Source organism: Erinaceus europaeus, chromosome 19 (assembly GCF_950295315.1).
Source record: "Erinaceus europaeus chromosome 19, mEriEur2.1, whole genome shotgun sequence".
Classification (NCBI taxonomy): Eukaryota; Metazoa; Chordata; class Mammalia; order Eulipotyphla; family Erinaceidae; genus Erinaceus; species Erinaceus europaeus.
Window position 1 is genome coordinate 54,300,991 of NC_080180.1, and position 13,968 is coordinate 54,314,958.

Consider the following 13,968-nt stretch of genomic DNA (forward strand, 5'->3'; position numbering starts at 1 on the left):
CTTTTGAAAAGTTAGACATACTCTTACAATAAGAGCCAGTAACCTGATTCTTACGTACTTACCCAAGTGAAATTGACTTATGCTCATGCAAACACGTCTATGCAAATGTTTGTAGCAGTTTTCTTTGTAATCACCAAAACCTGGAAACAATCCAAATACCCTTCAGCAGGAGAGTATGTAAACATTGTATGGTGGGGCCATGCAATGGCCACTACTTAGTAACTGAAAGGAATGAACTATCAATACTGTGGGTGATTTTCAAATACATTAAACCACAGAAACTGACTGAAAAGGCTGTTAACCCTTTGGTTTCATTTATGTGACATTTTTTCCCCAAGGCAGAACTAAAGAGAAACAAAACAAACTAGTGATTCTAAGATGCTGGAAATGGACAAAGTGACTTAGTGCAAAGGGTTATAGGGGGGTTTGGCAGGTGGTAGAATTGTGCTGTAGATGCCTTATAGGAATGGCAGGGGGGTCGGGCGGTGGTGCAGTGGGTTAAGCGCATGTGGCGCAAAGCGCAAGGACCGGTGTAAGGATCCCAGTTCGAGCCCCCGGCTCCCCACCTGCAGGGGAGTCGCTTCACAGGCCGTGAAGCAGGTCTGCAGGTGTCTGTCTTTCTCTCCCCCTCTCTGTCTTCCCCTCCTCTCTCCATTTTTCTCTGTCCTATCCAACAACGAACAACATCAACAATGACAATAATAATAACCACAATGAGGCTGCAACAAAAGGGGGAAAAATGGCCTCCAGGAGCGGTGGATTCACAGTGCAGGCACCGAGCCCAGCAATAACCCTGGAGGAAAAAAAAAAAAAGAAAAAAAAAAAGGAATGGCAGTTCATGGTTATATGTTTGCCAAAGCTTGCAAAACACTGCTGCACTGCAGCCTTGTTTGTATACAAAAAAAATAAATAAATAAAATAAATAAAAGGACACAGTTTAGAGTTACTGAGGAAAGGTGTAATGGTGTAGAGTTAGTGTGAAAAGTTGTCCCATGTCAGAATCCTATTCAGCATCTTGTGTTACTAGACATTTGATATATTTTTTGGTTATTGAGTTGTTTAACCTCTTCTATGAAGTGCAGACATAGAACACATGTGGGGGAGGGGGGCTGGAAATTGGAGAGCTAGCTGAGAAGATGTATATGCTCAGTCTTTGCAGAGTGTTGAACCCAGTGGTTATTCTAAGTACATACTGCCAGTAGCCTCTGGCACCCTGTGTCACATCCCCAGGCTCTCCGCTGATTTCAGCCACATAGGGAAGGGGCAGATCTGTGGGTGGGGACTCACACTGACAGCATCCCACAGAGTGTACCTGTGGCCTCTTACCATTTTGTCCCAGGTCCTGGGAATATGACTGGGTCCACTGACAGTGAAGCACAGAAATGTAGGAGAGTTAAAACTCCTGAGTAAGCTTCTAACAATCAAGCGATAGCAGCCAGCTCCCTTCTTCAGGAACACTGTGGGGTTTACTTGCTGACAGCCATGACCTGGAGATTGTACCCACATGCTATCATCGTCTTCCCTAATGTCTACTCCTTACTTCTGCTTTTCAGCTGGCATTCTGAAATCACCCCTCAAATAAAATGTCCATCCTTATGATTTCATTGTATTGCTACAAAGCTACATTAAAAATGTTTATTTCAGGAAGTCAGACGGTAGAGCAGCGGGTTAAGCGTACCACACATGGCTAAGCGCAAGGATCCAGCTTAAGGATCCCGGTTCAATCCCCTGGCTCCCACCTGCAGGGGAGTCCCTTCACAGGTGGTGAAGCAGATCTGCAGGTGTCTACCTATGTTTCCCCCTCTCTGTCTTCCCCTCCTCTCTATTTCTCTCTGTCCTATCCAACAACAACGACATCAGTAATAACTATTAACAATAAAACAAGGGCAACAAAAGGGAATAAATAAATAAATAAATATCTGAAAAAAAAGAAAGGGAAACCTTTAAAAAATGTTTATTTTATTTTAATTAGAGAGAGAGAGAGAGACCAATACCAAATCACTGTCCTGCTCTGGCTTATGATGGTGCTAAGATTTGAACCTGGAATCTCTGAGCTTCAGGCATGAGAGTCTTTGGCATAACTATTATGCGATCTCCTCAGTCCTAAAGCTACATTTTTAAAATACAATGCAGAGACTTGCAGCACTGACCCGGTGGTAGGGTGCGTGTCTTCTATGCATGAGGTCCTAAGTTCAGTCTCCAGTCCCTCTTCTCTCTCTCTCTCTCTCTCTCTCTCTCTCTTTCAATATAGGTAAGGGGAAAAGTGGTCTAGGGAAGCAGCTACTCTGAATCTCACATACACAGAATCCCTGGGTACATTCATTCACCACATAAAATCTAATGCAAAGACTTAATAAAATGTTCATTCTTAATGCCTCTCAAAGAAAACCTCCTCTTCAGTAAATGCTATTTATGTTGTGAACTGTAGTTGACTATTTACTTGTATCTATACCATCAAACCCTGGAATCCTGTACAGACTGACAACTATTGCCTGTGACTTCTTTTCACAGAACTGATCCACTCTGGCCTCTGCCCCTCTCTGCAACCCAACAAAAGTTCTGCTTTGAAATGGTAGCTCCCTACTCTTAAGACTTCAGTTTCCACTTCTAGTCACATGCTTGGTTCTTCCCCATAGACAGTATCATTACCTTGCTTATTTACTCCATGGGAACAGTCTCTGGGGTCCTACAGGACCAGACTTACTTCAGTGTTCACAGAAATGTTTAACTCTCCTACAAAGTAAGAACATTGGAAGAACTCAGGGAGAGATGGTTCAAAGAACACAAGTAGTACTGAACCCCTTCCCAGGAAATCAGTGTTTCATGGTTCTGCAAACACCTCCAAAGACCTCTGTTCCCACTCCCATCATAGTTGTTGGGGAAACAGCAGGGTATCTGTTTGCAAAAATTACTTACACTATAAAAGAAAATTTAACCCAAGACTGAGTAACAAATAAGCTCCTTTGCAACAAGATTTATCAAACACAAAAGCCATCTTGAAATATCACTATATCCTTTAAAATGAAATTATCTTCTGAACATGGCACTGCACAGCTGGCTATGAAAGCAGGCTGTGCTTTAGTTGGTTTTATAGCTTATACCAGTCCTGTCTAATGGAACTGGGGTCAATGATGGAAATGCTCCTCTGTTCATTGAACTCTTGAAATGTGACTGAGGAGTTGAGTTGTTTACTTAATTTTAATTAACCTAAATCTACATACAAATCTTCCATGCTCTAAGACTGTATTGAACAATGTTCCCATTTCATCACTGCTTGTCACAGAAATTGAAGCTATAGCTCCTAAGAAAGTTCTGTTTTGTTGGAATTTTATTGTTGTCGTATCTTTGTTTTGATTTTTGGTTGGTATTGGTGGAATAAGATTTTTCTGTGTAATACTGATACTTTGAGTATAACATCTTTGAGTGAAATTATTTGTGTATAAAACTAGATTCATACTTTTAAATTTATCAGCACCCCAAGGGTCATAAATAGTCTATATGTACTTTTAAAAGTATTTAAGAATTAAAGCAATTAACCTAAAGCTTATTTTCTAGTTATTTTTTTATCAGTGACTTAATATTGATTTAAAAAATTGTAAGATAATAGGGGTATAATTCCAGATGGTTCCCACCACCAGAATTCTGTATCCCATCCCCTCCAAGGGATACTGCAGTAGCTCTCCCAAGGACACTGATATGGGCTGAATCTATATCTATCTATTTCTATGTACATATATTTTCACCCATTTTTTAATAGTGCTGCCTTCTCTTCCTTTCTAAATCACCTCTACATCTATTACTACTTCTAAATGCCTTTCCTTTTTCCCCTTTTCTCTCTCAGATAAGAGAAACAATACCTAGCTTCCTCTAGTATTTCCCACATTCACTTCCCTTTGACTACTGGTATAAAAACAGGATTCCTGATGACAAACGCTTTGGGTCCTGGTGGAATGGTGTTACAGAGCCCTGTGGCTACTTTCCTTATCATTTACCCTTATGGCACTATGGACCAAAATTCTTTTCAGAGTGAAGAAGGTGGGAGTTCTGGCTTCTGTAATTGCTTCTCTGCTGGACATGGGTGTTGGCAAGTTGATCCGTATCCCCAGCCTGTTTCTGTTTTTCCTTAGTTGGGTAGGGCTCTGGAAAGGTGAGGTTCCAGGAAGCATTGGTCAGGTCAACTGCCCAGAGAAGTCAGGGTGGAATTATAACAGCATCTAGAACTTGGTGGCTGAAAGGCAGTAAGATGGAAAGCAGGAAAAAATATTTAATAAACAGGAACCACAAAGTAGGAAAAAAGCAGATGAAAGTAGGGACCTTAGGATGGAAGGAGTCTAGGAAGTCTGCATTAGGACTGTTTCTAGGAGCCTGTGTCTTAGTAACCTTTGATTCATCTTGATAGCTAACATGGGGGTAGACTAAAAATATTGTCTGAGAAGATGATGTCAAAGTTGAGAGTAGAACTAGGAAGCAGGACTAGGGCAAACTTGAATAAAATACATAAATGCAATTAACTTTACCACAGTGATCTATCCCAGGGCCCATACCTATTCATATTTAGCACCAGAGTATCTACAACCTCCAAGTCCCTGTCAGACTAAGCTTACAGTCCATGGTCACAACTGGGAACATTCTAGGCTGTACTCAATTCAGAACTGTTGGTATGTTCCCTTCCCCCCGACCTCTGAGAAGAATTGGTTTGCCCCTTGCTAGTTTCGCGCCCCGCTTTCTCCCCGCCCCCTATGCTAAGGACGGGCAGAGTCCCAGCAGCAGCGGCGGAGAGAGGATGATGGAGAAAAGCACATAGTGTGGTGATTTGCCCATTCGTGAATAAAGATTAAACTGCATTCTCAGCCCATCCATGTGTCTCTGGTCGTCTCTGTTACCTGCCTGTGAAGCCAGCCCGGATAAAACAACATATGGCGCCTACAACATGGCACCGGACCTGCGCATCTCTCAGATAAGTGAAGACAATTTGGCTACCTATGCACTATGGCCTTCTCTTCTGCTTGTGAAGAGATCTCCAAAGGCGTCTGCCCTTTCTTCACGAGACTATTTTGCTGTTTCTGGAACATTTATCTCTGGACCACTCTGTGGTTTCTGCCCAATGCCAGCCCACAGGAGCCCAACGCCAGCCCGCATGAGCCGGCTTTCTGCCACGTGGCGCGGGACATTGGGCGTGGGCTGCCTCCACGCTGCTCGGCCACTGAGAGCAGGGCAGCAGACATGGCAGGGCCATGGGGCAGGGCTGCGGCAGTCTATCCTGGCCGCCACCCTGGGGCACCTTGGCCCACGCCTTCTGCACTGCTGGTCCACCCGCCCTCGTGCTATGAAGTCTGGACAGATCCTGGACCACCTGGAGACCGCGGGCTCCCTGCCAAAACTGGGCCCCCTGGCCGAGATCTCCAGCTTGGGTCTGAAGGCAGACAAGCTAAAATACGCAGAGATTCGTCCAGAGATCGCAACCTGCAATTCCTAGAAGTGAAGCTACCCAAGAGGCCACCGCTGGACAACGCACTCCCTGAATGGCTAAGACAGTATAGATCTAAATTCGTGTTTAAAATGGCATGTCTTCGTAACAAAAGTTTCTCTCCTTGTATATTGAAGACCATGTGTATGTGTGTGTTTAAAGTTTGGTAACATTAAGGTTAAGAATATAGCTTTAAGGCTAAATTCTTACCAGGCAAAGTTAAATGAAAAAGGTTTTCAACGTAATTCTCATAAAGATAAAATTAACTTACATTTAAAGTCTGAGGTAAAAATTAGTTTAAAAATCAATATATTTTAACCAAGTTGGTCTAAACAAAACCTGCGCACACCTAGAGTGTGTCTCCATCTTGAATGGGTGTAACAAAAGGTTAAATAGACTTGTTGATATGTAAAAATCTCGATTACCTTCTCTATTAGAAATGATAGATTACACAATGGCTATGCTAACGACTCTCATGCCTGAGGTTTTCTTTCCTTGGTTTTTATGTCTACCTTTTCACATTCTATTGTTTAAACTTTAAACAACCTTAAAATCATTCTAAAAAAGACTTCTAATTGTGATAGAGTTATCAATTGTGGTAAACTTCTAACCTGCTACAAGTTTTGTTTCATAAGTAAGTGAACTGCAGCTGTCAAGTTCTCTACAGAAAAGCAGAATTCCGATGGCTGACATTCCCCATCGAGACAGACATACAACAATTTACCCCCTGGCAATTCTTCGGTGGACATCTGCTTTGGACTCGCTTCTATTGGACTCACTGGCACGCCTCGGACACTTTGCACAAAACTGGCAGCTTCCCTTATGCTGCTGGGTTTCTCAAAGACTGACTGCAGCTGTGCCTTGGGACTCTAGGCCTCGCCCTCCCCCCATGCTAGAAAATGCCCGTCGAGGCAAGTACGGCCCCCAGAGGCAGGAAATGTTTTTTCAAGCTGATAAAGTTTTGCCCAGAGGCAAAAAATGGCCCCCTCAGGCCTTCCCTTGGCAGCACACTGGTTCTTGTTACTTGCTTACATGTTTCTCCATGTTTGTGCCAGTTTCTTTTTTGAAAATGCCTGTACGATATAGGTTTCTGTTCACCCCACACCCCTGATACTGTGGTCATTTAGTTAAAAACAGAAGGGGGAATTGTTGGTATGTTCCCTTCCCCCCGACCTCTGAGAAGAATTGGTTTGCCCCTTGCTAGTTTCGCACCCCGCTTTCTTCCCGCCCCCTATGCTAAGGACGGGCAGAGTCCCAGCAGAAGCGGCGAAGAGAGGATGATGGAGAAAAGCACATGGTGTGGTGATTTTCCCATTCATGAATAAAGATTAAACTGCATTCTCAGCCCAGTCGTGTGTCTCTGGTCGTCTCTGTTACCCACCCGTGAAGCCAGCCTGGATAAAACAACACAGAACCAGTTTTTCTCAAGTGGCAGAGTGGAATGACTCAGCCTTCCTTCAGAGAGTGGGGAAGTCCATACCATTGGTAGTTCATAATGAGGGTATAATCCTGAAAAAATCCCACTAGAGGGATTATGATGAGGTTCCCAGTGGATGTGACAAGTGATGGTAGAGAGAGAGATCTATTAGAGGTCTAGGCCCTTCATGTCTTTGGGGAATCCAGAAATCCCTGTCTAGGACACCTGATGATGTGGTGACCTGGTAGTGGCCAAAAAGGCCACCATTAAAATGAGCCAGTCATTTGCCCTTATCCAGCTGTTGTAGTCCCTTCTTTATCGGAGGAGCTTAGACTTTCTCCCAGTTATCAAAATGTTGATTTTTATTTGTACTCAAACTGATATTGGGCTTATGGGATCTGACCTTAAGCCTAAAGGCTTCTTGTACAGAAAATCTTGCTCAAAATTTGAATATATACATTTCAGCAGCTGCCTCCTTCTGATTCCCTTAAGAAGAATGGTTTTAAGAAGATATTTAAATTAGCCTCTCATGTTATTTCATTTCTCTGTTTTGTTAAGATAAGACCCTGCCCATATCATTTTGAAAGCCAGAGTCACAAATGTCTCCTACTAGAGGAACAAAGCTCAAGAAAGAAACCATAGCACAAGGGAGTCAGGCGATAACACAGCAGGTTAAGTGCAGGTAGTGCAAACTGCAAGGACCAGTGTAAAGATCCTGGTTCGAGTCCCCAGCTCCCCACCTGCAGGGGAGTTGCTTCACAAGCAGTGAAGCAGGTCTACAAGTGTCTGTCTTTCTCTCTCCCTCTGTTTCTTCCCCTCCCCTCTCCATTTCTCTCTGTCCTATCCAACAACACTGACACCAATGATAACAACAATAATAACTACAACAGTAAACAATAAGGCTAAGAAAAGGAAATAAAAAATAAATAAATATTTTTTTTTTAAAGTAAGAAAGAAACTATAGTACCAAAGCTTTTCTTCAGTGCTGTGGGGGTGAACTCAAATCTCAGTCATGTACATGGCAAGGTAGAGCACTGTCCAGGTGAACTATTTTTCCAGCTTTGTGATTTTTTTTTTTATAAACAACCTAGCCTACTTAGAAACACCCACAATTCAGGCAACCAATTGACAATGCTGAGTAATTTGTTGTGATCAATAAAAACATAGTCTAAAATAAAGTCTTAATTCCCCTGCTTTACTAAAGTTGTACCCTCAAAATGTCAACTTTGAAATTGCAATTCCCTTATCTTCATTCGGTCTCCTTTCTGTATGCATTCTCAGTAACTCCAAATGTTAGTGAGGACATTTTCCTTCTTGAACCTCTTCTCCTCTGCCATCTCATAGTCTGTATTTTGTTTCAGTCCTCCCTCTAGGACCATTATGTACCTTCTCTCTTTGGGTTTTTTCTTCTACCTCTGCCATTACTCAGGTTTTCTCCTTCACCTTCCATACTTCTCATTGTATATTATGTCTCTTGGAAACGTAATGTATTCATTCTCCCATTTGGCTCTCAACTCAAAGCTAATGACTCTCCAAAGCTAACCCCTCCTATTCATTTCAGTTTATGCCTGAAGCCATTTAACATCCCGAGGACAAGATTTGTTACCTGAATCCTATAAACATGTCCTCATCCTGACAGTCAACAAATCCAAGAAAATCAAAGCAGGTTATTTTCTCCTCTGTCCTCACCTCTGATAGCAACTGAAGCAAATAAGTCTGTTTGTCCTTCTCTGTCATCACCATTTGCTGTCAGTGCCCAGAAAAGCATAGTCTCTACTAGGATCTGCTTTTTCTCCCTTCATCCAACATGCTGCCACCTTATAAATCTTCAGTAGTAGTACTTTTAAGTCACCCCTTGTCCAAAAACTTCACAGGGTCTCTATGACTTGCATGGTGTCATAACTGTCCCCACTGACTTCGTTTCATTGTTAATATTAACCCCACTCTCTCTGCCATCCCTTCTTTCCTAGTTTGAATTCCCTTCCTCCATCCTGACTGCACTTACCCATTTCTATATTGTTACTTACAAAACTTTTCCCAACATCTTGCCCCCAAATTTCTTCTCCTCTCCCCCCCCCAGGTATCTCCAAAACTCTAGCTTATTTGGGTCAGTCAGAGCTTAGTCTGCCTTCCTTGTGTGATCCTTCAGGCCTCTTCCAGTTTTGCCCATCTTTCATGTATCACTCACTTGTCATTTATCATTAATTGACTGTGATGTGTGTGTGTGTGTGTAACGTCAGAATATATGTAAAGACTTGTAATACTTTCCAGTATATCATAAGTGCTCAATAATTACTAGCAATTATTGATACGATTATTCTCATGACTACTACCACTATTATTATCATGGACATGATCTACCAAAGTGTTCTACATAGCCTAATGTAGTGTCTTGAAATTAGTATGTGCTCAATAAAAACAAATTCTACAAAGTAATTTTTATGCGTGAATGCCTTGCAAAGCAGTCATGGGAACGTAGAGAGAGATGAGTGATAGAAAGGATTTAACTAGTTATTATGAGTGTGGGAAATATATTTTGCTTTGAAAGTTTTTATCCAGTTTGTGTATACATCCAAATTATAATATATTTAGTCTCTTCTCAGGGATAACAGCCCTCCTCCTACCCATCTGTTATGTCAGGTTGCACTGAGCAAATGCTAATGTACCTTTTTGATATACCATTTGACAATTTCTGGTTTCAGATATCACACGCAACGTTGCACATCAGTGAGTCAAATTTGAATCCATATTGTCAAGTTCACATCTAGAATAAAATTATGCTGTAGCCTTCATGTAAACTTTAAAGTAAAGTTGTATGTCAGATTAATGTGTTCATCTAACTTGAATGCAGAAGATAAAAGCAAGGCAAAGGAAGACTGGCTATGATATTACTGAACCAACTCTGTTGATTTATAGAAAAAGGTTTAAGCAGTTTGGTTGAACTGTTGCAGTGCAACTTCTGAATGCCCACTCCATTAATTCATTAAATAAGAACTGCATTCTATTCATTCTAATTATCTTAACGACATGTGTTAAATATGCTGAAAACTAAATACATGTAGTAATATCCCTGTCATTTTGTATCTGCCAACTCCTCAAAAATAATTAACCTATATTGAAAGAATTCTTCACTCAAAATGATTTTACCAATGCAAAGAAAGCCACATGCAATAAAAATTCACATAACCTCATCATTCAGTACAAAAATAGAACTGAAAAAGCATTAACAGCAATTTAGTTCAACACAAAGAAGAAAATTGCCTGTGTTTACTTTAATTTCATAGGATAAATATATATTTCAAATTTATCATATTCTTAAGTGGTTTTTTTAATTTAAGAGACTAGTTACATTGTTACCAGAAGTACCAGGGGATTTTTAATTTTTAAATGAAAAGTATGCAATTTGAACATACTTGATACTCGTCAATATTTTTATCTTATAAATAAAAATTAAAAAATAATTTAAATCTCTTGATTTTGGGTCTCCAAGGTCTACAATACAGACCAAGAATCAGAAACATAGGGAAAGGTTTTAGCAATAAAAATCTCCAAATGGTAGTTTTCTGAGATGTTACAGTGATATAAAGGGCTCAGTTTTCTGGACACCCTGAAAGGGAAAGATTGGTTCTAAGAAGATTTTCAGTCTCTCATGCTAACTAGATAAACAATGGATGGATGGATGGATAGGCTACAACTAATATGATTCTCTACAGTGTTACACATTGCATATAAAAATTGTCTTTTGAGAGGTCATGTCTCCATTTTCATTTGACTAGAGGAACATTTCAGTTTCTTCCTTAAGTTCCTCTTTGACCCAGTAGTTGTTAGCAGTGTGTTGTTGAGTTTCCATATTTTGGAACTTTTTCTAATTTTTTGTTTGTTGTTAAGTTTAGGTTAATTCCACTGTGTTCTGAGAACATGCTTGGGATGAGTTCAATGATCTTGAATTTGTTTATACTGTCTTTGTGGCCTAACATATGATCTATCTTTGAGAATGTTGTGTGTGGATTCAAAAAGTTTTTTTATTCCAGTTTTTTGGGGTGTAGAACTCTAAAAATGTCCACAAGATCTAGTCTATCTCTTCAGTTAATTCTCTTGTTTCTTTTATTATTATTATTACTATTATTTAAATATTTATTTTTTTATTCCCTTTTGTTGCCCTTGTTGTGTTACTGTTGTAGTTATTATTGCTGTTGTTATTGATGTCATCATTGTTGGATAGAACAGAGAGAAATGGAGAGAGAAGGGTAAGACAGAGAGGGGGAGAGAAAGAGAGACCCAGAGAAAGGTTACACAGGCTCCTATGCAAAATCTGAGTAGTTATGGGCCCTAGGTCAGGTCAATGGGGTTTACAGTTAATGGTATTTATATACTTTTCCCATATTTGGGAATTTTTCTCTGCCCTTATCCAGTTTTCTTTGAAAGAAAAAGAAAAGCTTTTTTTAAAAATAAATACCTTTTTTAACTTTTAAAAAAATTATCTTTATTTATTTACTGGATAGAGATAGCCAGAAATTGAGAGGGGAAGGGGTAATAGAGAGGGAGAGAGACAGAGAAGCACACACAGTCCTGCTTCACCACTCGCAAAGCTTCCCCCTGCCGGTGGGGGCCAGGAGATTGAACCCAGGCCCTTGTGCATTGTAACATGTATACTCAACTAGGTACGCCACAACCCAGCCCCCTTATCTAGCTTTCTAGTCCTATCCTCAGGTCTGAGACCATCCTCCCAGACAATAATCCTAACTCACCTGCAAGTTAGCTGTTGGGCTTCGGCAAAAATTAGTAAACGCATGGGTCCCTTGGAACAAGCCTAAAATAGACTTCCTATTTTCTTCCAACATGAAGACCCCAAATCTCATCTGCTATACTCTTACCTTTAGGCTTCTGATTATTAAACCATTTTTTCTGCTTTATATCTTAATGCTTTTCAGCCACCAAGTTGCAAATGCTACCATGATGCCAACCTGACTTCCCTGGGCAGATGACTTCACCATTATGTCCTGAAACCCCACCTCCCCAGATCCTTGCCCCACTAGGGAAAAATAGAAACAGGCTAAGGGTATGGATTGATCTGTCAATGCCATGTCCAACAGAGAAGCAATTACAGAAGCCAGACCTTCCACTTTCTATCACTCAAAAAATCTTTGGTCCATACTCCCATAGGAATAAAGACTAGACAACCTTCTAATGGAGGGAAGGGGATATGGAACTCTAGTGGTGGGAATTGAATTGGAACGGTATGGAACTGGGTCATTCTTATCCCTCTTATCTTGTCAATAATTGTTAAATCAATTTAAAAAATTAAAAATTGCCTTAATTTATATATGAATTTTCCCAGCCTCTTAATGTCTTGTGCTACAAAATATAGCATCTGAATACAATACAATGGCAGAGCTCACTACAGTAGGTTGCAAATTGGCACAGTACTATATACCCCAGGAAACAAACACTGTCATAGAGATACTTAATTGGAAGGGCCAGGTGGTGGCGCACCTGGTTGAGCACCTACATTATAGTGCACGGGGACCCTGGTTCAAACCCCTGGACCTGCAGGGGGAAAGGTTCACAAGTGGTGAAATAGGGAGGCTTGTAGCCCTCTCTCTCTCTCTCTCTCTCTCTCTCTCTCTCTCTCCATGTCCCTCCCTCTCTCTCATCTCTATCTCCTTCTTCCCTCTCAATTTATTTCTGTCTATATCCAATAATAAATAAATAAAATTTTTAAAAAAGAGATACTTGACAGGATATTTTCCTTCTTTTGTAAACTTCATACAAAGCCTGAAACTATTTGTCTACCTGCAACTTATCCCTTTTCTTTATGTTCATAATTCAGAAACTTCAGTCCTTTCTCTCATTCACTGACATACCACTACACCCACCCCATTAAGGCAAAACCCAAGATAAACTATAGCTTTATTATTTTTAGTATTGCATGTCCTTTAAATTAGTTAGTCTTAGTGCTTAGGCCCATTATTTTTGTTCTATATGGGTTATTAAGTGGTATAGGTTTAGAATGACCTGGAAATTCTGTTTCTTCATTAAGCTGTATTATTCATCAAGATGATTTTTCTGAGTTGAGATTTATAAGAAAAAAAACAAGTATTACATATACTATAACATATGTAATGTCTACATTGTTTATAAATTTCTCAACAAGCTAGCCCATCCTTACCTATAATCATATTGCCTATGTTAAAGCTTTAATGCATCATATATATGTATTTCTGAGATACTTCAAAGGTATTTACAAATTTCATTTTCTTTTTCCACTAGCCTGATCTAACCCTGTACTATATAGAAACCTTCAACATTTATAGGTAAGTTGTTAATGAATCTACTTGGATGCTGTTGAGTTCTTATCAAAAGAATGATCATCAAAATTTAGATTTTCTCAAAAATGGTTTGATATAAGTTGGCTAAGTTGTTAGACTTCTGTATTTTTTTTTATCTATAATCTGTGATTTACAAAGTTCCACCTATCTAATTAAAGCACAGTGACTCATCTCTTCTACCTCATTGCACAAGGCTTCTCTTAAGAGATAAAAGGGTTTTGTTCACCTGTCATCTTTCTCTTCATTGCTTTTTCTTCCTTACCCATGCTGGCCTCAGTCATGTGGACTTGTGATGACAGTCACCTGTTTGCTATCTTTTTGACATATTTTTGTGAGTTATTTTTGGCATATTGCTGTATGCTAAGCTTGCCCTTTCTCTCACATAGGCTACATACTTTAGCAGTTTCCCCTCCAACTGAACTCTTCCATCTGTCTGAAAAGCAATTAATTCCCTTGACAAAAAAAAAAAAGTAATAGGCATCATGATAGGTTTTAATATATCACTTTGTAATACTTCAAGGGAACACTCTATATCCAATTCAAGTGGTAAGCTCTTTCAGATAGTTTTGTTCTTTTTATTCTGTTTTGTTTTATTTTGCTTTGCTGTGTTTTGTTTCGGAGCAATAGATTTTTTTTTTGTTTCAAATTAGAAGAGTAGAACAGTCAAGTTAAAAATGTGCACTCCAGAGCTGAACTTGAACCTTCATGTCCTCTTCAACTGTTCTTTCCCTATGTAGTCCAACTTACTTAGCTTC

General features: G+C 40.0%; 1 long non-coding RNA gene across 2 annotated transcripts in view; it reads left to right on the top strand.

The window, feature by feature from the left end:
* The window catches only part of LOC132534652 (uncharacterized), a 270,811-nt gene extending 257,612 nt beyond the window's left edge, over positions 1-13,199 (top strand). For both annotated transcript variants that reach the window (XR_009546389.1, XR_009546390.1), the window contains one exon: positions 13,155-13,199. This is a non-coding gene — a long non-coding RNA (uncharacterized LOC132534652). The remainder of the gene's footprint in view (positions 1-13,154) is intronic.
* The last annotated feature ends 769 nt before the right edge of the window (positions 13,200-13,968 follow it).